Genomic DNA, 25,305 nt, shown 5'->3' on the forward strand with positions numbered 1-25,305 from the left:
TATTGCTAGAGCTGTTAAACATAGAATAATCTTATTACTTAGGCAATTTTTAAAGAAGAATCCATAACCTGTAGTTCTTTCTGCTCACATCTACTACCCAAGGCTATTGCTAATATGCCCAATGTTCCCTGATAGGGTATGTATGAGAATTATGTTTGAGTTAATACATGTCTGAATAATTTGTACATAAGATCAAACTGTAGTAATGTCAAGTATAAAAATAGTTTGTCATGGCAATTCTTGTTTTTTTGTTGGAATTCTAAGGATTTTTACTTCAATTCTCTTCATGTCAGTCAAATGATCCATGAGTATATGATGAGAGAAAAGAGAGGGACTTGGTGAGCTGAACAGAGGCAGAGAATTGTATCATAGTAAAATTTCTGGAAATTCTCTACATGATTGTATTAAAATATAATCAGCTGAAACATTACAGTAACCTTTTATGTTTCTGTTTCCATCTGTTTCTTAGAAATAGCTTCTAATTAATACACCAGTACCTAAATCTGTATTTCATCTCCAGTTAAAATTTGGTATTAGTGAATTGACTCTAAAATCTTCTCTAAATAATTGATTCTCCATCCCATTGCTACCCAGCGCATCAAGTGTCTCTAGAGAATTCTTGCTGATGCCTCTCCCTCTTTATTCCTCCATCCCTTTCTGTTGTCCAATTTTTGACATATAGTGTAGTAAGGACTTGACTTCAGTGTCATTCTTATCTTTTCACTTAAAATTACTCCAGGTATTCCTGTTGCCAGAAACTCTTCCCTATAAGGGCCTACTTGATTTGGGACCATCCAGATTTTACTGTCTTTGGCAGTATTGCAAGCCAACCCCCACATAAATTGTCCTCTCTTTGGCCTCTATATCACTAAATATGCCATTTAATCTGCCTAGAATGTTGTCCCCACTTTGCAGTGTCAAGTAATCTGCCTCACTTGTTAAAAACCTTCTCAAGGTCAATGATCCTAATTATACAATGAAACGTCTTTATCCAGCCTTTACAGCAGTCTAGAAACTTAAGCACTTTAATGGGAACATCTATAATTGTCTCTATAAATGTTTTCTATACGTGCATAATTTTCTTTGGTTCTTGTATCTCTCTCATTAAGCTGAACAGCTGACTTCAAGAAACTTATCTTTTATTTCCCTTCACTGCATCCAGCAAAGTGTTCAGGATTTACAAAATATCCACAAATATGTTGCCTAAGAAAATCTGCACTAGACCTTGATAAACTATTGCTCACTGTGTGCTTCAGTTTTTTGCAGTTTACAAGAAAAGAATACTGTGAAGGTAATTTACCATTAGAAAAGTGTTTTGAAATCCTTGAGCAGGGAATACTCTTCAGCAATTGCATGAAATACTGCTGCAATTACAATGATTTCTAGATGCCACTCTGCTACAAATCTGCCACCTTGGAACAAAAGAAACTGCCACTTGAAGAAAACTGGTTAACAAAATGCTGTGCAAAGCCAAATGCCACCTCCTCCACTCTACCTCAAACAGTAGACTTTGCTTTGGTTTCCTGATACTAGAAAAAAAAAATCATTTTAAGAAAATTTTAGCTAAAGAAAAACTCTCTGGGGGAAAAAAATTAAATTAAAGAATTCTCTACAAAGAAAAGCTTGGTTCCAGTCTGGAAGACTGTTTTCTTTTTTTCTAGCTAATCTGATAGAATTTTAAAGTTTCTACCAGATTAAACTCTCTGCTGTAAATCAATTTAAATAAGTGGTCACTTAACACTATAAAAGTCTAAAATTTTTTGAATGAGTAGCTAGAAAAACATCCTATTAATCTAATGGCAAGGATATAATTAGAAGAGAAGATTTCGATGTAAGTGCTAACTCAAAATTGAGCAAATAATGCAATCATTTCATTACAATAAAAAAAGCCTGAGTCTTGAAAGATTTTGTAAAGAATACTTTATATAATTAGCATGATAGTTTAATAATCAAAAAATGGTGACAAATTCTTAAAACTACTGATTTCCATTATTTAAAACAAGTCTAATGCTCTGTAATACAAAATGTTTAGATAATATCTCTGAATAGCACTTGTTATCAATTTTTTTTTTCATTCTCAAAGTTTCTCATATGTTTCACTCTTCCCCAGATTTACTCTTTTTCATCTTTCTGACCTCAGTTTATTGTTGCTTTCTCAAATTGGCATTTTTCTTAGCCCCCAAATATAACCATTTTCTCCCTGATAGATCCTCTTCCATTGCATCTTTGTATAGTGTTTCAGAACACTTACTGCAATTTAAATTCTAGATTTATTTTTTATTTACAATTGAGAAAATTGTACCATTTATGATGACATGGATGGACCTTGAAGGCATTTTGCTATGTGAAATAAGTCAGAGAAAGACAAATATTGTATGATCTCATATATGGAATCTAAAAAAAACGAACAAACAAACTCATAGAAAAAGAGACCAGACTTGTGGTTATCAGAGGCAGAGGGTGGGAGAAAAGGGAATTGGAGAAAGATGATCAAAAGGTACAGACTTCCAGCTATAAGATAAATAAGTACTGGGGATGCAGTGTACAATATGATCACTATAGCTAACACTGCTATACAATATATTGGAAGGTTGTTAAGAGAGACAGTTTTCAACGTAAAGAAAATTATTTTCCCTTTTTTTCTCATCTTTCTTTTCTTTTTATTGTATCTGTGTGAGAAGATGAATGTTAGCTTTACCTATTGCAGTAATCATTTCACAACATAACACACCATAGCTATCAGGCCTTAAACTTCTACAGTGATGTATGCCAATAACAGTGGGGAAAAAAGTATAATTTGAATTCTGTTTCTTACTTAGGAAGGATTATTGAGGCCCTAAATACTGTCCAGTGAATGGTACCAATTAGCCTGTTTTACTTTCCCTTCTCAATCTTTTCAAGCCTGTCATAAAATGCATCATAAATTGGTTTATAGGATAACAATTTTAGCTATGGATTGTTTATATAAACCTTCAGAAACTGGATTTTATTTATCACAAAATTTTCCTCTGGGGCCAGATAATGTGGTTTTCTTACTGACAATCTCCTGCCCTCCTCCTGGTCATTCCTGAAAGAACAGGAAAAATGAATTTCAAGGTTGAGTGAAGCCACTACAGTACTATCTCGGCTTTGCATCTAGTGGTTTACACTTTTGTCATAGGCACATATAGCAGCTGATATATCGATTCCAGAGTTAAGTAATCAATGATATCCTGGAAAGCTTCAATATAATGCAACTCAGTTCTCTGGATCTAGTATACACCAATTCAGTCCAACCTTTCAAATGTAGCCTATTTTTTTTTCTCTCCTCTAATATCTGCTTTGCCTTACTGGAAAAAAAATAAAACAGAACGGGAAATAAACACATATATTTTCTAGTTTCCTACTATGTCTCCTTACTTTCCCTGTTTATTTTGATAACATTTTTATTTAGAAGCCTGCAGGATCAAAACATTTGCAAAAAGTGGCTAGAATTTACTGTATAAAAATGCATACATTTACACTTAACATGTGCAAGATATTTTTTTTAATTGAGATTATAATATATATATACATATTAAATATATATTGTTCTTTATTATGATGGGTAATGGGAAGCTCTTTCACTTAATATAGTTGATAATCATCAACATTTCCTAGATTCTTAACAAAATTCTTTACACCATGAATAGATTAGGAAATAGAATTTAAGTCTTAAAATATAATTTTAGTTGACAGAGATCCACATAATGATTAAGAAATGATTGAAAAGTATTTAATATAAGAAGTAATGAAAGCTGTCTTTTCTTAATAAAGGAGTACCAAAACTAAGACAGTTTTAATTGATGAAACATGTAGTTTGATATCTGTAAGGATTTTACTCATTTCTTTACAAATGCATATTCTAATTTGCTCACATTTTTTTTCTTAAAATTATTTTATTCAGTACATTTATAACACAGAATTCTAGTCTCTTTGTGCTGTCTAATACTGGAGCCCCGAGCCACATATAACAATATGAATTTAAATTAATAAAAATAAGTACAATTTAAAATTTAGGTTTTTTTGTTCCCTTAGCCATATTTCAGGTGCTCAATAGTGATATGTGGCTAGGGAAACCATTTTAGTATGCTGTATTTTTGTTGTTACTTTATACTTTTTTATACAATTTTGAAGGTTACCTTTCATTTACAGTTACTACAAAATATTGGTTATATGCCCCATGTTGTAAAATACATCCTTGAGCCTATCTTATAGCCAGTAGTTTGTGCCTCTCACTTCTCCACCACAATATTTACTTCCCTCCCCTCCCCACTGGTAACCGCTAGTTTGTTCTCTACATCTGTGAGTCTACTCGTTTTTTTGTTATATTCACTAGTTCGTTGTATTTTTGGATACTACATATAAGTGACATACAGTATTTATCTTTCTCTGTCTGACTTATTTCACTTAGCACCATCCCCTCCCAGTCCATTCATGTTGCTATAGATGGCAAATTTTCATTCATTTTTTTTTAATTTTATTTTTTACTCAGTTGTGTATATATACCACTTCTTTATCCGTCCACCTGTCAGTGGACACTTAGATTGCTTCCATATCTTGGCAATTGTAAATAATGCTGCTATGAAAATTGGGGTAGATGTATTTTTTTAAATTGGTGTTCTTGTTTTTTTTTTTTTTTTCTGGTTATATGCCCAAGAATGGAAATGCTGGGTCACAGATTATTTCTAATTTTAGGTTTTTTTTTTTTTTTTTTTTTTTTTAGGCACCTCCATAATGTTTTCCACAGTGGCTGCACCAATTTGGGCTTCCCTAGTGGGCTGCCCCGGAGGAGGCAATGGCACCCCACTCCAGTACTCTTGCCTGGAAAATCCTGTGGATGGAGGAGCCTGGTGGGCTGTCGTCTATGGGGTCGCACAGAGTCGGACACGACTGAAGCAACTTAGCAGTGGGCTGCCCTGGTGGCTCAGATGGTAAAGCGTCTGCCTGCAATGCAGGAGAGCCAGGTTCGAACCCTGGGTCAGGAAGATCCCCTGGAGAAGGAAATGGCAACCCGCTCCAGTGTTCTTGCCTGGAAAATTCCATGGACTGAGGAGCCTGGTAGGCAACAGTCCACGGGTCGCAAAGAGTCAGACACGACTGAGCGACTTCACTTCACTGACTCAGATGGTAAAGAGCCCTGCAGTGTAGGAGACCCTAGTTCAATCCTCAGGTCGGGAAGATCCCCTGGAGAAAGGAATGGCAACCCACTCCAATATTCTTGCCTAGAGAATTCCATGTCATTCCAACTGTCATTTTGGACTTCCCTGGTGGCTCAAATGGTCAAGAATCTGCCTGCTATGCATTCCTACCAACAGTGTAGGAGAGTTCCCTTTTCTCTACATCCTCACCAATGTTTGTTCTTCATGTATTTTAACTGTAGCCATTCTGATAGATGTGAGGTGATACTTCACTGTGGTTTTGATTTGCATTTCCCTATGATTAGCGATATTGAGTTATCTTTTCATGTGCCTGTGGCAATCCACATTTCCTCTTTGGAAAAATGCCAGTTCAGTTCTTCTGCCCATTTTTTAAGCACATTGTTTGGTTTTTTGATGTTGCATTGTATGAGCCATTTATGTATTTTATATCCCTTATCTGTCATATCATTTGCAAATATTTCCTCCCACTCTGTAGGTTTGCCTTTCGTTTTATTAATGTGCTGTGCAAAAACTTTTTAAGTTTAATTAGGTCCCATTTAATTGTACTCATCTCACATGCTAGTAAAGTAATGCTCAAAATTCTCCAAACCAGGCTTCAGCAATACATGAACTGTGAACTTCCAGATGTCCAAGCTGGTTTTAGAAAAGGCAAAGGAACCAGAGATCAAATTGCCAACATAGGTTGGATCATCAAAAAGCAAGAGAGTTCCAGAAAAACATCTATTTCTGCTTTGTTGACTATGCCAAAGCCTTTGACTGTGTGGATCACAATAAACTGTGGGAAATTCTGAAAGACATGGGAATACCAGACCACCTGACCTGCCTCTTGAGAAACCTGTATGCAGGTCAGGAAGCAACAGTTAGAACTGGTCATGGAACAACAGACTGGTTCCAAATAGGAAAAGGAGTATGTCAAGGCTGTATATTGTCACCCTGCTTATTTAATTTATATGCAGAGTACATCATGAGAAACACTGGGCTGGAGGAAGCACAAGCTGGAATCAAGATTGCTGGGAGAAATATAAATAACCTCAGATATGCATAAAACACCACCCTTATGGCAGAAAGTGAAGAACTACTAAAGGACCTCTTGATGAAAGTAAAAGAGGAGAGTGAAAAAGTTGGCTTAAAGCTCAACATTCAGAAAACTAAGATCATGGCATCCAGTCCCATCACTTCATGGCAAATAGATGGGGAAACAGTGGAAATAGTGACTGAATTTATTTTTCTGGGCTCCAAAATCACTGCAGATGGTGATTGCAGCCATGAAATTAAAAGATGCTTACTCCTTGGAAGGAAAGTTATGACCAACCTAGACAGCATATTGAAAAGCAGAGACATTACTTTGCCAACAAAGGTCTGTCTAGTCAATACTATGGTTTTTCCAGTGGTCATGTATGGATGTGAGAGTTGGACTGTGAAGAAAGCTGAGCGTGGAAGAATTGATGCTTTTGAACTGTGGTGTTAGAGAAGACTCTTGAGAGTCCCTTGGACTGCAAGGAGATCCAGCCAGTCCATTCTAAAGGAAATCAGTCCTGGGTGTTCATTGGAAGGACTGATGTTGAAGCTGAAACTCCAATACTTTGGCCACCTGATGCGGAGAGCTGACTCATTGAAAAAGACCCTGATGCTGGGAAAGATTGAGGGCAGGAGGAGAAGGGGACGACAGAGGATGAGATGGTTGGATGGCATCACCGACTCAATGGACATGGGTTTGGGTGGCCTCCAGGAGTTGGTGATGGACAGGGAAGCCTGACCTGCTGTGGTTCATGGGGTCACAGAGTCGGACATGACTGAGCTACTGAACTGAACTGTTTATTTTTTATTTTATTTCCTTTACTTTAGGAAATAGATGCGAAAATTATTGCTGTGATTTGTGTGAAAGAGTGTTCTGCCTATGTTTTCCTTTAGGAGTTTTATAATATTTGGTCTTATATTTAGGTCTTTAATCCATTTTGAGTTTATTTTTGTGTATGGTATTAAGGAATGTTCTAATTTCATTCTTTACATGTAGCTGTCCAACAGCACTTACTGAACAGACTGTCTAACATTCATTGTATATTCTTGGCTTCTTTGCTGTAGATTATTTGACCTTAAGTGCATGAGTTTATATCTGGGCTTTCTATTCTGGTGCACTGATCTATGTGTCTGTTTTTGTGTCAGTATCATACTATTTTGATGACTGTAGATTTGTAGTATAGTCTGATGACAGGGAGCCTGATTCCTCCATCTCTTTCCCTCTTTTTCAAGATTGTTTTGATTATTTGGGGGCTTTTATGTTTCCATATACATTTAAAATTTTTTTCAGTTTTATGAAAAATGACATTGGTATTTTGATAGGGATTGCATTGAATCTGTAGATTGCCTTGGGTAGTATGGTCATTTTAACAATATTGATTCCTCCAATTCAAAAATATCATAATACTTTCCATGTGTTTGTGTCATCTTCAGTTTCTTTCATCAGTGTCTTAAACTTTTTGGAGTATAGTTCTTTTGCCTCCTTATGTGGGTTTGTTCCTAATTATGTTGTTATTTTTTATGTGATGGTAAGTGGGATTGTTTTTTAATTTCTACTTATAATACTTCATTCTTATAATAGAAATACAATAGATTTATGTATATTAATTTTGCATCCTGCAATGGTACTGAATTCATTAATAAGGTCTAATAGTTTTCTTGTAGCATCCTTACTGATACTATGTTTTGAACATTTTCACCATTGCAGAAACTTGTTAGAAAGTGGTGCTATAGAGTTGATTTAATTATAACCTAGGCATATGCACAATGCATTTTAATGCATGTTTATAGATATTAATAACAAGGTAAGATTTTTCTGTTGTACTGCCGTTTGAATCTGCACTCAATTCCAATGTATAGGGAGGGGGTTGTATTGCCCTCACACAACCAAAAAGCTCAGTTCTGACACTAATTATGCAGAGATAGCATCAGATTCCACAGGTAAAGGGCTTAATCCCATCAGACTGCCCCACTTTCTGCCACTGAGTTTGTGCGCGTGCACACTCACACACACACACACACACACACACACACTTCAGACACCACTTGCAAATCCAAGTTGTTACCCATACTTCTCACTGACTGGCTATAAAACAGAGATTCCTACAACCTCCTCCTTGGGTTTGATTAGTTTGTCAGAGTGGCTGACAGAACTCAGAAAAACATTGTACTTACTGAATCACTGTTTATTATGGTTTATTATGAAAGGCTACGGAGAAGGCAATGGCAACCCACTCCAGTACTCTTGCCTGGAAAATCCCATGGACGGAGGAACCTGGTGGGCTGCAGTTCATAAGGTCGCTAAGAGTCGGACACGACTGAGCGACTTCACTTTCACTTTTCACTTTCATGCATTGGAGAAGGAAATGGCAACCCACTCCAGTGTTCTTGCCTGGAGAATCCCAGGGATGGGGGAGCCTGGTGGGCTGCCCTCTATGGGGTCGCATGGAGTCGGACACGACTGGAGCGACAGCAGCAGCAGCAGCGTGAAAGGCTATAACTCAGAAAGAGCCAGATGAAAGAGATGAGTACAGCAAGGTAAGGGAAAGGGAATGAAGCTTCCATGCTCTAAGTGCCACTCTTCTCAAATCTCTATGTGTTCATTAACTGGATGCCTTTTGGGTTCAGTCCTTTTGGGTTTTTGTGACGGCTTTATTATATAGGCATGAATGATTAAGTCATTGGCTACCGGAAATTGATTCAACATCTAGCCCCTCTCCCCTCCACAGAAATCAGGGAGTGGGACTGAAGGCTTCACCCCTCTATTCATGATTGGTTCCCCTGGCAACCAGCTTCTATCCTTAAATGCTTTCCAGGAGTCATTTTGTTAACATAAACCCAGTTATTACAGAAAGGGACTTGTTATGAATAACAAGATACCCATTTCACTTTTATGACACTGAAGGGATTTCAGGGACTAAGGACAGGAGGCCAAATATTATAACAAAATATACTCCATTGCTGTTATTGCTCAGGAAATTCCAAGGATTTTGAGAGCTATGAGTGAGGAACTGTGGATAAAGACCAAATATATATGAAAAATATATTTTGGTCATCTTGAATGACCAAATATATATTTCTTATAAGTCAAAATATTACAATTGCAGGGTGTAGAATACACAAATTCCCATAATTTGGGAACATAATTTAATTTTATAAGTAAAGTTTTACACAAGCTCTTAATTAGTCATCAGATTTTATTATAAATGTGAGTCTTGACAAAATATATTCACTGTTATAAATACATTGATTCTCTTTCCTTCAAAGGAAGTTAGGAAACTAGTTGTGATACTTCAAAAAAGTTATTATTAATATATCCATTTTTAGGTCCTGTGACTACCTACCAAGGAAAACATCTCAGGTAACCAGAACCTTGAGGATACTTGGAAGTTCAGCAAAGTTCAACAGTCCAGAGTTTTCATCTTTAGGTAGCATGGTGTTAAACATTAATTTGGATGATTTTACAGAATTATAGGTTTAAAACTATAGTGATAAATATATTGGTGATGCACTTATGAATTAGTAATATGGATCTGAAAAACAAAAGTATACTAAAAATAGAATAAGTATCTATTCTGGAAACCTGAAAGTAAAATAGTTGAAAAGCTTTCTTTGCACATGAAGAAAGGTAGATGGCCAGTTCCCAAAATGCCTCATGAAATTTATTTGTCTTGGTGAATTAACTACAATATGTATGACCTATGCCCCTTGGTGTTACAGTGTATAAATATTTAGAATCACTACAGAAATATTTATAATCACAAAGACTAAATTTTCTATGTCAACTCACAAGAGTCTGATAGGGGAACAGAAATTTATTCCACTTTGGCAGGAGAATTATTTTGAGGTTAAGGAAAAATCCTTTTTATCCCCCTCAAGTACTGCCTAACTTTTCATTGGAAAGGGGGACTCTGCCAGGAAGAGAGCTATTTTTAAAAATACCTTTTTACACAAAAAACTTATCTGTGTAACAGGACAACCTTAGTTTTCGTTTGCCCTCCTTGTAAATGCCAGGCCTTCTTTTCCTTTGTATCCCCAGGCCTCACTCCTTTCCTTAGCTCTGGATGTTATATAAGCTTCAATCCCCTGGCTGCCTTTTGGGTCTCCTGTTTTTTATGGGACTCCCATATGTATGAAATTAAATTTGTTTTTTCTTATTAATCTTTTTTATGTTATTTTAATGTTTGACCAGGCACGGAACCTGGAAACGTAAAAAGAAAATTTGTCTTCCGCAACAGTGTATTAGTAGGGAAAAAAAAAAAAAAAAAATACCGTCCAGTGAAACAGAGATTTGCACTGAATGATAAGAATAGCACATTCTCTTTCTTTAGAAGGCAAATTATCTGAAGGTTGCTTGATCAACACAGGCTCAAGTCCACCAGAAGACAGTGGCTTGATAACAGGCATTTGATGACATCAGATTCTGGTAGATTAATACACACATGTTTAGCCAGGTCAGTTGGGTTTCTATATCCACTTGCTGGGGGGCAGCCCAGGGTCGGGGCACCATTTCCCTGTGCTTTGATAGACACTGTGAACATCTGATTATTGTCAGAATTCTCTGCCTTTTGAATACTGTAGTCTTTCCCTGTGCAAGTAAGTTACTGTTGTTTTGGTTTTCACCAAAAACGCATTTTCTTTCTTTTGCAGAACTTTTTCTGTTTCCAATTTGTTTTATTTTATGTTGCCTTTATGCTACCTCTCAGAAAAAACAAATGTGTGGTTGCTTATAAAACTCCTCCACTTCTGCTCTGCATACACGTGTCCAAATAAATTCTGCAGCCAAAAGTATAATAAAAGTGTCAGTGCTACCCAAAAGAGGGATGCACTTATAAAATCAATATCAAATTAAAACATAAACACGTCTGAAAAATTTCCTTGGAATCTGGTATTTAAACTAAGATCAACAGTCAGTGTTTTTTAATCAGTCAAATATAAAACTACTGATGTTTATTCCATCAACACCATAATTAATTAACATTTGTGAATATTTTATTTATGCATATACTTTTGAAACACACACTTCCTCTCACCAAGGAGTTTATGTTTGAAGATAAACATGTCATGATTAATGAGAGATGTTTATTGAATAGAGCACTGGGTTGGAAGCAAGGGCTTTTGTTTCATTAGATGTAAAATGAGGAAGCTGAGCTTTATTATTCTTGTCACGGCTTCTAACATTATGATGTTATAACCTTAATAAGAAAATGAGACAATCACAAAACACAGGGTTAGAAAATCAAATCAAAGTCAAATCAATAAAATGAGTGTTATTGTACCATCATATAATTCTATTCCATCTTGAGGATTTTAGTCTTTGTAGTATCTTCTAAATAAATCCTAATGAGTAAATAATCTGACTCCCTTGTGAGCTAGGTGTTCTGTTCAGTGTGTTAATCTTGTTTCAGAACTCTAGAGAATCATTTATTAAGGAAAGTAATGTTCAAGGAGGGTAAATGGTATTCTAGTGGCCTTAATTTATACAATCAAATTTCTTCAGTGTGGAGAAATATCATTGAGACTTATGAAAACAATCAGAGAGCAAGAATATTTAAGGAGGAAAGCATTTTTTTTTCTTAAGCGAATATATATAATATACCACTATGTATAAAATAGCTAGCTAGTAGGAACTTACTGTAAAGCGCAGGAAGCTCAGCTTGGTGCTCTGTGATGGCCAAGAGGGGTGGGAAGTGAGAAGGGGGGTTGGGAGGGCAGGAGGTCCAAGAGAGCTGACTCACTTCATTGTACAATAGATACTAACAGAACATTGTAAAGCAATTCTATTCCAAGTTAAAAAAAATGAAATTACAAACCACTTCTCTCAAAAAAAATATGTAGAAAAGCTGTTGATAAAACAATGAAATAGCTGGATAATTTATTTTAGAAAATCTAAGCCTATGGTAAGAACTTTTGGAAATAAGAACACTGACCTGTGAAGGGAAACTGAATATGCCACCCCCACATGTGTCACTTTGACATGGAGATTCTTTTCAACTGATGGCACTTGAGACCCTGCAGGTTCAGGAAAAGGTTTTTACCTCTCCCTTAACTGCCTGAAAGTATTTAGATGGGTGGACTGTACCAGAAAGAGAACTATTACCAGAGATAACTTTTATTTTTAGACATACTTACCTGCATGGCAGGGCAAACATTTGTGTACCAAAAAATATGCTCTTCTCAGGTTCTTGTGAATTAAACTCCTTTGAAATTCTAAAGTCCTGTCCCCTTCTCCTTAGCTCAGGATGGTATATAAGCCTCAATTACCTGACTGCCTGGGGGTGGGTCTTATGTCTTTGTGGGGTTCCCACAGGTTCATAATTAATTTTTTTTTCTCTTGTTAGTCTTTCTTATGTCAATTTACTTATTAGACCAGCCAATGAACCTAGAAGACAAGAAGGGAAAATTTTTTCTCCCCAACACATATTATAAAATCCACAAAGGCATTTTGGGGCAAGGGGAGTTAGTCTGGAAAGTAACTCCTATTACAATATGACAGTTAACCTAGCTCAGCTCTAGAAATAATTACAAAATTCCTCTCTCTCTGGCTGGGTGTACCAAATTCTTATACTGGTGGAGAATTTGACTAATCTATGAATCAGCCTGATATTTACACATGATTTGCATGGGCAAATGACTGTGGAATCTGCTGGCTTTCCCTTCTTTGTCATTCATGTTTCAGATGAGGAACACTCAAAACCTTGTAGTATCCATTTTCTTTGTTGTTGTAAAAGCCTTTCTTGGTCATAGTGTTTCCTCAACAAAGGGCTGTGAGGTGGACTGGAAAGGTCTTTAAAGGCACATGAAGGTGTCTAGAAGCAACTGGGACCTTAATAACTGAATCATTTGTGTGAAATTAGGACTAATGAACATCCTGGAAATGTGTAATTTAAAACCCTCCTCTTCAGTCTTTCTTTACAAAGGACTGCCAGCTATGGAATGTAGGTTGTTGTAGTGACTAAGATAGGATTTTAAGATTTTTCAAGGCACTGTTAGTAGATAAGAACACTGACTTCTGACTTCAGACCCAAGTTTCTTGTGTTTGAATCCAGACTTAGCCATTTACTAGCTGTGTGACACTGATCAAATCGCCTATTATCCCTGTACCCAGTTTGTGTATGTGTGTATGCTCAGTCTTGTCCAGTTCTTTGCTACCCCGTAGACTGTAGTTCACCAGCCTCCTCTGTCCATGGGATTCTCCAGTCAAGAATACTAGAGTGGGTTGCCATTTCCTCCTCCAGGGGATCTTCCTGACCCAGATATCGAACCCACGTTTCCTGTATCACCAGCATTGGCAGGCAGATTCTTTACCACTGTGCCACCTGGGAAGCATTAAATTGAGGAAAACAGTATTACCTCAAAGGGTTATTGTAAAAATTAAATGATTTATTATTCATAGGAACATTTAGAATAGTGTTCAGCATATAGTTAGTGCTGTATAAGTACACATTAAATAAAAACTAAAAACTGGAAAAAATATACAAAGGTTTCCTTCTCTGAATATAACTTGAAATGGGACAGAGGTTGATCTCATGGTCCTGGAGAGCATTATGAGAGCAATAAAATATCCCAAAATTCAGTGTACCTAATGTTCTTTGTTTTTGGATATCATAGAACATTAAATGATGATGGCAAGATGGGGATTGAGGAAATGATTTGGCATTATTAAAAATTTGTATCTCAGATTAGATAACATTTTTACAGAGAAAATAAATTTCACTCCTACATTTATAAGTTATCACAAAGCATACATTAATGGAGTCCAAATTAATGAGGTTTAACTGAAATGTTTTAAGCTAGCAAGATCTGACACATTAAATTGAAATTATACATAAAATTAAAGCACGCAGAACTCATTTGGGAAATGATTCATTCTTTTTTTGTGTTGCCAAGTTTCTGTTTAGCACATCAAAGAAGACTTTGCCAATTATTAACTGTGTGACTTTGGGAGAATTACTCAGATTATCTAAAGTCTTTTCTTTGTCAGTAAAATGGAGTTGACAACAACTCTAAAACTTGTCTCTCAATCCCCACCACATCCCACGTCTTTCAGAGGGCACTGTGTTCTGTACTTAGTCGCTTGGTCATGTCCGACTCTTTACAACCCCATGGACTGTAGCCTGGCAATCTCTTCTTGTCCGTGGGGATTCTCCAGGCAAGAATACTGGAGTGGGTTGCCATGCCCTTCTCCAGGGGATCTTCCTAAGCCAGGGAGTGAACCCAGGTCTCCCACGTTGCAGGTAGACTTTAGCCCCACCAGGGAAGCACCTTCAGAGAGCAATTAGGAGCATAACACACTTTTGTTTACAGTAGAGTTATACACATTAAATTGAGTGTGTGTCTTGGCTTAGGTCTTCCTAACAACAGAGCATGAATCAGTTTGAGGGAATAGGGTATTTATTTGACAGATTATCCATGAAAGGGTACAGGAGAGAACAGGGAATGTCAGACTGGAAACCCAGTAAGGTGCTTGTTTTTCCTATGAACAACTATGCTCAGTCTCCCTGTGACCTTATGAGGAATTATATAAAATTCCCTGTGGAATTGGCTTTCCCCAATGGACAGGAGGCTGGAGCATTTCATTAGAGACTCCCATCCCCCTTTGGTTGATGTTTTTCCTTGAGAGCACTAAAACTCTGATTGGACTTATCAGCAGGCAGGAGGAAGCCTTAAGGCAGACAAGCAGAGAGGCATCCTGGGAGTGTGAAAGGCACAGTCCACTGTAGGTGAGGTACAAGGTGGCCAGAGGAGAAATGGTCCAGGCAGTAACAGTATTTGCTACAGTGTGTATTACTGTGTCCTTGTCAGTAGAATTAAATTTGAGGTATTACATAGGGAATAATGATTCACTCTGGTTCATCAATGCCTTTTTGTTTGTTGGGTTGTACTGCAACAAAGTGCTTATCCACTCTGTTTTTTCAGAGCAAGGCCAGGCTTCTCTCATCAGTTCTCTATGATCCTTTAATGCCTCTGATTTCCCAAGACAGATTCTTCCCTCACATGTGGGACGCTGGATTTAACAAATTCAAATCCACTAGCATCTGCCTTGCTCCGGCCATCATTATTTAAACTGGGATTCTGCATTATGCATTTACCTAACTTTCCTCTGTTTTCATGATATTTATCATATCTTGCTATAGAAAGATATTTGGATTTCTACTTTTTCTTCCCCAGTTTTGATCCATATTAGACTGTGAAGTATTAGAAGGCAGTATCAATCAATTTTAAGTGCAAACAACTCAATTTTCTGCAGTCTTCAGAATATTTTAAAAGTCTATGTGGTGGTGAATTTTAGCTGTCAACAGGGCCACAGGGTGCTCACATAGTAGATTAAACATTTCTCTGTGTGTCTGTGAGGGGGTTTCTCCATGGGATCAACATTTAAATCAGTAGGCTGAGCAAAGCAAGATTGCCCTCCCCAATATGGGTGAGCCTCATGCAGTCAGTTTAAGGCCTGAATAGAACAAAAGGCTAAGAAAGAATTCTCTCCCTCTGCCTGAGTATTTTCAATCTGTAACATCAATCTTCTCTTGCCTTGGGATTCAGTTTTGAACTCAGATTGGAATTTATACTTTCAGCTCTCCTGGGTCTGGACTTCTCTGCTTCCATGGTCAAGTTAGACAATTTCTTTAAAAAAAATTACACACACACACACATTCTGTTTATTCTGTTCCTCTGGAGAACCCTATCAAATGCAGTCTATTTTAATTTCCAGTAAGATTTAATAAATTTTTCACTCATCTATGATCTTCTATGATTCTGGTTTTATTTGTGAAAAATACCTATGGGACTCTTAAACCAAAGGTGGGGGGAAATATATATATATCCTAAATACTCTTTGATTTTATGTTATTTTTTACAAAATATCCCATTCAAAATAAATGGAATATTAGAGCTTCTCTTATATATTGTGTAAAATTTCCCAGCCAACAACTTCATTTCTTTAAACAAATACCTCTGGGATCTTTGCTTCCCAGGTGGTTCAGTGGTAAAGAATCTGCCTGCCAGTGCAGGAGACACAGGAGACCCAGGTTCAATCCCTGGGTCAGGAAGATCCCCTGGAGGAGGAAATGGCAACCCACTCCAGTATTCTTGCCTGGAGAATTCCATGAACAGAGGGGCTTGGTGAGCCACAGTCCAAGGGATCACAAAACTGAGCATGCACACATGCATTTGTCTTTGTCTGGGATCTTTAGCAGGAAGATGGAGAATATTTTTCTTCTTTCAACGTTTTCATAGCACAGTATACTGTTAAAAAGGCATGATATTCAAACATATATTCTGAAGTTATAAAACTCGTGATATAAGTGTGGATAGAAATAAAATTTGGAAAATCACTAAATAAAATGCAGTCATTAGTTGAAATTATCAGTGGACATCTACATAAAAAGTGGGGATACTAAATTAGTGTATTCATAAAAATCAAAAGAGGCCTGGATGGTGACTAAGTAAATTGAGGTGAATTACAGATGACCATGTCTTCTTGGTCTAATTTCAATATTCATGTTGTGTATTTCAACATATCACAGAGAAGTGAAATACTTTGGAATCAAAATTATAAACACTTACCTGGAAATCAAATATTAATTTTTTAAGAATATCAAACATCATATTTTAAAAGTATCTTCAAGATATATAAGTAATCATTAAGATCACAATGTTAGTTGCATCTAGTCAATAGTTTTTCATTTGAAAAATTAACCAAATATTTCATTATTAATGTATACTTAAAGGTAGAGCACCTATCTTTTTGTATACCTTCCAACAGTTATGTAAAGTTTATAAACAGTATAAAGTTGAGATTTATGACTCTTACCTTACCATAAACTCTGAAAACTTTAATACTTTTAAGCATATAAACATGAGTGTAAAAATGGATTATAAAACTATTAAAATACTATATTATGTATGGCATGACACATGGAATACTATTCCCCCCAAAATGCTTTTGACTTAATCCCCCAAACCTCTGAATATGTTCCTTTACATGGCAAAGGGAGTTTTCAGGTATTTCTAAATAAAAGATTCTGAGATGGGAAGATTATCCTGAATTTATCTGATTGGGCCCAGTGTGATCACAAGGTTTTCTTATACTAAAGAAGCAAAAGAGTCAGAAGTAGAGAAAGAGATGTGATGATGAAAGTAAAAGTGGAGACTGAAATGATATTGCCCATACCAATGAATGCGGACAGTCTCTTGAAACTGGAGGAGGCAAAGGATGGATTCTCCAGAGGGAATGTGGCCTTGCTGACACTTTAATCTTAGGGCCATGATACCTGTTCTGACTTCTGACCTCCTGAATTGTAAGATAATAAATTTCTGTTGTTTTAAGTAACAAAATTTGTGATGATTTGTTACAGAAACACTAGGAAACTACTATAGATAGATGAACTAAAGCTTCCATATTACAGTAGCAATTTTTAAAATATATTTCTGAAGATATCTTGCTTAGCTGGATTCAGATCCTGTACAGATGTGAAATATATAATTGTTAGAATTCTAATTAGAAATCACATGGTTATAAGAAACACTAATTCAAGGTAGTTAAAGTAAATAGTAAATTTATTTCTTACAAGGACCAGTATTTGGATGTGTAGCTGAGTGTTAAGAAATTAACAAATCATCAGGCATACACTCTCACACTTACTCTTTCATTCTCTGGCTCTTTTTCTAGTTCTCACTTCCTTATCATCCTCCTTTTCTCTCATTCACAGTGTACCATACCTTTGTTTTTATTCTGCAAGCCTACCCCAGGCTCCTGAAAATACTTAGGATTTGCTATCCCATTACTTTGAACTGCATAGAGCTTTAAACATCTATACTGACGTCTAGTCTTGATTCATTATGGCAGGTCTGATATCTGCAGACACAGCCTAAAATAGTCTTACTCCAAATGCCCCAGAAAGGTATTCAGGATGTCAGCTGTCTACTCTTGATTTCAGTCAGCTGTAGCCACATAATCATTTACCCCACATATGGCTACCTGGGCCTAAGATAAAATCTTTTATAAGAAGGAATGAAACTTGAGCCAATGGTATAAGTTTTGATTGACCTGCAGATATTGTATAAACAAATTTATATGGTGGCTATATTGTTATAGGTACAGTGTATATTGTGTTACTCAGCTACAGCTAATTCGTTGAGTCTTAGTCATGTGAATTGATGTTTAGCCATTGTGAAGAGCACTAACCACTGGCCTGCCAAGAATAAGACAGTACTACATACCATAAATTTTGATAATACCAGACTTGTGATCAGGTACAGTTGGGTTTTCTGGGGCTTGAAACTTGTATGATTTGCACAGACTTTTTAAGAGAAGAGAATATAAAACTGAAACTAAAAGATTAGATATTAAAAGGACTATATTGAAAATGGGAAAAGAGATCACAGCAGTTATAAAAGTTATATTTACATTACTCACAAGTCACTTCTATGCTAAAAATAGAAGCTAGGCATCAAAACAGCAGAGCAACTTTAATTGCTTATCATGGTAGAAGTTATTCTAGTTAGATGATCTTGTCAAAATATCTTCTTCACTGGTAACTTAACATAAAACTATTTTCCAGGACAGAGGTAAAAGAATTATGTGGTAACCTGTAGTAAGTAAACCTTTGCTTCCACCTATATAGTAGGGACATCCCTGCTCTGCAGATATAGAGTGATAATATGACTCAATAATTATCTTCCATGATGGAAAGAATTTTTGATAATAATAACAACCAGAATGTATTACATCAGTGCCTATCAGGGGTCAGAACCAAGTATTCAGTTCAGTTCAGTTGCTCAGTCACTTCCAACTCTTTGCAACCCCATGGACTGCAGCACACTAGGCCTCCCTGTCCACCACCAACTCCCAGAGCTTGCTCAAACTCATGTCCATTGAGTTGGTGATGCCACCCAACCACCTCATCCTCTGTTGTCCCCTTCTCCTCCTGCCTTCAATCTCTCCCAGCATCAGGGTCTTCTCCAATGAGTAAGTTCTTCACATGAGGTGACCAAAGTATTGCAGTTTCAGCTTCAACATCAGTCCTTCGAATGAATGTTCAGGACTGATCTCCTTTAGGATGGACTGGTTTGATCTCCTTGCAGTCCAAGGGACTCTCAAGAGTCTTCTCCACCACCACAGTTCAAAACATCAATTCTTTGGTACTCAGCTTTCTTTACAGTCCAACACATGACTACTGGAAATACCATAGCTTTGACTAGATGGACCTTTGTTGGCAAAATAATGTCTCTGATTTTTAATATGCTGTCTAGGTTGGTCATAGCTTTTCTTCCAAGGGCAAACATCTTTTTTAAAAATATTTATTTTTTAATTGAAGGGTAAGTGCTTTACAGAATTTTGTTGTTTCCTGTTAAACATCAACATGAATCAGCCATGGGTATACATTTATCCCCTCTCTTTTGAGCCTCCCTCCCATATCCCTCCCTATCCCACCCCTCTAGGTTGATACAGAGACCCTGTTTGAGTTTCCTGAGCCATACAGGAAATTCCCATTGGCTATCTGTTTTACATACGGTAATGTAAGTTTCCATGTTACTCTTTCCATACATCTCACCCTCTCCTCACCTCTCCTCATGTCCATAAGTCTATTCTCTATGTCTTTTTCTCCATTGCTGCCCTGTAAATTCTCCAGAACCATTTTTCAAGATTCTGTATATGTGCATTAGAATATGGTATTTATCTTTCTCTTTCTGACTCACTTCACCCTGTATAATAGGTTCTAGGTTCATCCACCTCATCAGAACTGACTCAAATTTGTTCCTTTTTATGGCTGAGTAATATTCCATTGTGTATACGTACAACAATTTCTTTATCCATTTATCTGTCAATGACATCTAGGTTGCTTCCATGTTCTAGCTATTGTAAATAGTGCTGCAATGAACAATGGGATACATGTGTTTTTTTTCAACCCTGGTTTCCTCAGGGTATATGCCTAGGACTGAGATTGCTGGGTCATATGGTGGTTTTATTCCTAGTTTTCTAAGGAAACTCCATACTGTCTTCCATAGTGGCTGTATCAATTTACATTCCCACCAACAGTGCAAGAGTGTTCCCTTTTCTCCACACCCTCTCCAGTATTTATTATTTGTAGACTTTTTGATGATGACCATTCCAAATGATGTGAGGTGATATCTCATTATGGTTTTGATTTGCATTTCTCTAATAATGGGCAATGTTGAGCATCTTTTCATGTGTTTGTTAGCCTTCTGTATGTCTTCTTTGGAGAAATATATGTTTAGGTCTTTTCCCCACTTTTTGATTGGGTTATTTGTTGTCCTGGTATTGAGTTGTATGAGCTGCTTGTATATTTTGAAAATTAATCCTTTGTCAGTTGTTTCATTTGCCATTATTTTCTCCCATTCCAAGAGTTGTCTTTTCACCTTGCTTATAATTTCCTTTGCTGTGCAAAAGCTTTTAAGTTTAATCAGGTCCCACTTGTTTACTTTTGTTTTTATTTCCATTACTCTAGGAGGTGGGTCATAGAGGATCTTGCTTTGATTTATGTCATCGAGTGTTCTGCTATGTTTTCCTCTAAGACTTTTATAGTTTCTGGTCTTACATGTAGGTCTTTAATCCATTTTGAGTTTATCTTTGTGTATGGTGTTAGGAAGTATTCTAATTTCATTCTTTTACATGTAGCTGTCCAGTTTTCCCAGCCCCATTGTATATTCTTGCCTCCTTTGTCAAAAATAAGGTACCCATACGTGCATGGGTTTATTTATGGCCTTTCTATCTTGTTCCATTGGTCTAGATTTCTGTTTTTGTGCCAGTACCATACTGTCCTGATGACTGTAGCTTTGTAGTATAATCTGAAGTCAGGAAGGCTGATTCCTCCAGCTCCATTCTTCTTTCTCAAGATTGCTTTGGCTATTTGGGCTCTTTTGTGTTTCCATATGAATTGTGAAATTTTTTGTTCTAGTTCTGTGAAAAATGTCACTGGTAATTTGATAGGGATCACATTGAATCTGTAGATTGCATTTGGTAGTATAGTCATTTTCAAAATATTGATTCTTCCTACCCAGGAACATGGACTATCTCTCCATCTGTTTAAGTCATCTTTGATTTCTTTCATCAGTGTCTTATAATTTTCTGTGTACAGTTCTTTTGTCTCCTTAGGTAAGTTTATTCTTAGATATTTAATTCTTTTTGTTAAAATGATTAATGGGATTGATTCCTTAATTTTACTTTCTGATTTTTCATTGTTAGTATATAGGAATGCAAGTGATTTTTGTGTATTGATTTTGTATCTTGCAACTTTGCTAAATTCACTGATTAGCTCTAGTAATTTTCTGATAGTATCTTTAGGGTTTTCGATGGACCGTATCATGTCATCTGCAAACAGTGAGAGCTTTACTTCTTCTTTTCTGATCTGGATTCCTTTATTTTTCTTCTCTGATTTCTTTAGCTAGGACTTCCAGAACTATGTTGAAAGTAGTGGTGAAAGTGGACATCCTTGTCTTGTTCCTGATCTTAGGGGGTATGCTTTCAGTTTCTCACCATTGAGAATAAAGTTTGCTGTAGGCTTATCATTTATGGCCTTTACTATGTTGAGGTAGGTTCCTTCTATGCCCATTTTTGAAGAGTGTTAAACATAAATGGGTGCTGAATTTTGTTGAAGGCTTTTTCTGTATCTATTGAGATTATCATATGGTTTTTATCTTTCAATTTGTTACTATGGTGTATCACATTGATGGATTTGCATATATTGAAGAATCTTTGCATTCAAGTTGGAATAAACCCAACTTGATCATGGTGTATGAGGTTTTTGATGTGTTGCTGAATTTCGTTTGCTAAAATTTTGTTGAGAATTTTTACATCTGTGTTCATCAGTGATATTGGCCTATAGTTTTCTTTTGTGTGTTATCTTTGTCTGGTTTTGTTATCAGGGTAATGGTGGCCTCGTAGAATGAGTTTGGAAATATTCCTTCCTCTGAAAGTTTTATGAAAGATTATTTAGAAGCATAGGTATTAACTCTTCTCTAAATGTTTGATAGAATTCTCCTGTGATGCCATCTGGTCCTGAGCTTTTGTTTTTTGGGAGATTTTTGATCACAGCTTCAACTTCAGTGCTTATAATTGGGTTGTTCATAATTTCTATTTCTTCCTGTTTCAGTCTTGGAAGATTAAACTTTTCTAAGAATCTGTCCATTTCTTCCAGGTTATCAATTTATTGCCATAGAGTTGTTCGTAATACTCTCTTATAATCCTTTGTATTTCTGCATTGTCTGTTGTAACCTCTCCTTTTTTATTTCTAATTTTTTTGATTTGATTCTTCTCTGTTTTTTTCTTGATAAGTCTGGCTAAAGGTTTGCCAATTTTGTTTATCTTCTTAAAGAACCAGCTTTTTTGCAATTTTTTATTTTTATTTTTATATTAATAAAAATAAAGAACCAGATTTTAGTTTTATTAACCATTACTATTGTTTCTTTCATTTCTTTTTCATTTATTTCTGCTCAGATCTTTATTATTTCTTTCCTTCTAATTTTGGGGGGTTTTTGTTCTTTTTCCAGTTGTTTTAGGTGAAAGGTTAGGTTGTCTATTCGATATTTTTCTTGTTTCTTGAGGTAGGGTTGTATTGCTGTAAACTTCCCTCTTAGAACTGCTCTTGCTGCATCCCATCGGTTTTGAGTTGTGTTTTCATTGTCATTTGTTTCTAGAAATTTTTTGATTTCCCTTTTGATTCCTTCAGTAACATGGTTATTTAGAAATGTGTTGTTCAATCTTCATGTGTTTGTGTTTCTTACAGTTTTTTTCTTATAATTGATATCTAGTCTCATAGTGTTTTGGTCAGAGAAGATGCTTGATACGATTTGAATTTTCTTAAATTTACTGAGGTTTGATTTGTGACCCAAGATGTGGTCTATCCTGGAGAATGTTCCATGTGCCCTTGAGAAGAAGGTGTATTCCTCTGCATTTGGATGGAATGTCCTGAAAATATCAATGAGATCCATCTCATCTAATGTATCAGTTAAGACTTGTGTTTCCTTATTAATTTTCTGTTTTGATAATCTGTCCATTGGTGTGAGTGGGGTGTTAATGTCTCCTACTATTATTGTGTTACTGTCAATTTCTCCTTTTATGTCTGTTAGTGTTTGTCTTGGAGAAGGCAATGGCACCCCACTCCAGTACTCTTGCCTGGAAAATCCCATGGATGGAGGAGCCTGGTAGGCTGCAGTCCATGGGGTTGCTAAGAGTCAGACATGACTGAGCGAATTCACTTTCACTTTTCAGTTTCATGCGTTGGAGAAGGAAATGGCAACCCACTCCAGTGTTCTTGCCTGGAGAATCCCAGGGATGGGGGAGCCTGGTGGGCTGCCGTCTATGGGGTCGCACAGAGTCGGACACGACTGAAGCGACTTAGCAGCAGCAGCACCAGTAGTCACTTAAGTGTGGGTCTGTGTATTCTTTTCTGCTGGTCAGGTACTCCTGTCCACTCTCAGCTGGTGTTCTGCATGCACTTCTGTGTCTGAAGCTGTAATCCTGATGTATCTGTGGGGAGAGATGTATTCCACATTCACCTATTCCTCCACCATCTTGTTTTCCCTCGAGCAAGCATCTTTTAATTTCATGGCTGCAGTCACCATCAACAAACGAATTTGAAATGCAGTACCTGGGTACAATCTCAAAAATGACAGAATGATCTCTATTTGTTTCCAAGGCAAACCATTCAGTATCACAGTAATCCAAGTCTATTCCCCAACCAGTAATGAAGAAGAAGCTGAACGGTTCTATGAAGACCTACAAGACCTTCTAGAACTAGCACCCATAAAAGATGTCCTTTTCATTATAGGGGATTGGAATGCAAAAGTAGGAAGTCAAGAGATACCTGGAGTAGGAGGCAAATTTGGCCTTGGAGTACAAAGTGAAGCAGGGCAAAGGCTAACAGAGTTTTGCCAAGAGAACACACTGGTCATAGCAAACACCCTCTTCCAACAACACGAGAAGACTCTACACATGGACATCACCAGATGGTCAATACCGAAATCAGATTGATTATATTCTTTGTAGCTAAAGATGGAGAAGCTCTATACAGTCAGCAAAAACAAGAACGGGAGCTGACTGTGGATCAGATCATGAACTCCTTATTGCAAAATTCAGACTTAAATTGAAGACAGTGGGGAACAAAGAATTGAAATTGTTTATAAAATATATTTTAACATTCTGAACCATTCTTCCAGATAGCTATTTTTAATTCACATTTTATAGAGAGTAAAAAGCTCAGGAACTAAACAACTTTCTCAGAGCAAAATGAGGTAGAACCCAATTTTGAACAAAATATTCCTGATTCAAAGCTAATATTCTACCCCCTATATTCTACCTCCAGGCAAGAACACTGGAGTGGGTTGCCATTTCCTTCTCCAATGCATGAATGTTTGTCACTGTAGTGATGCAAGCATGATAGATTCTCCTTGTTGGTTATTAAAAAAAAAACTATGTACAGCTTAAAATGTGAAAACTGTCATTCAGTGCTACTGTAAACATATTACAAAATGGACTGAAAAAAAGTGAAATCAATATCAGCATTTTTACAACATTTACTATGGTATATTTACATTGCTCACAAGTCACTTACTTAAATCACAGACTTGACTACACCGTCTCTCTTTGCTTTCAGCCTAGTACATCCTTGTCCCAGCAGTGGCAATGAAATGGCTATGAGATGAAAAGCAAAGTGTGTATCTGGAAGATTGGCAGTTCTGTTCATGAGCTTAAGTATGCAGTAGACATTGTAATAAATGTAAGTAAAACTGTTCTCACACTAGTGATCAGGTGCAGTCAGGTTTTGGGGGCTTGCAACTTGTATGATTTGCACAGCCATTTTAGGAGAAGAGAATATAGAATTGAAACTAAAAGATTAGGTATTAAACGGACTGTATTGAAAATGGGAAAAGAAACCACAACAGTTATAAATTTTGAAAGCTGATAAATACTGCAAGCACCACAAAATCCAGAAAAACAAGTAGATCAGCTACTTGTGATACCTGTGAAATGCTTTTATATTTATTTCTTTTCTGTGTACTTTTTCAATCCCATGGCAATGGTTTTGTGGTATTATTTTCTAAAAGCATTCTGCTTGTGCTGGTTAATTTTACATGTCAACTTGAA

This window comes from Bos indicus x Bos taurus, chromosome X (genome assembly GCF_003369695.1).
Source record: "Bos indicus x Bos taurus breed Angus x Brahman F1 hybrid chromosome X, Bos_hybrid_MaternalHap_v2.0, whole genome shotgun sequence".
NCBI classification, from domain to species: Eukaryota; Metazoa; Chordata; class Mammalia; order Artiodactyla; family Bovidae; genus Bos; species Bos indicus x Bos taurus.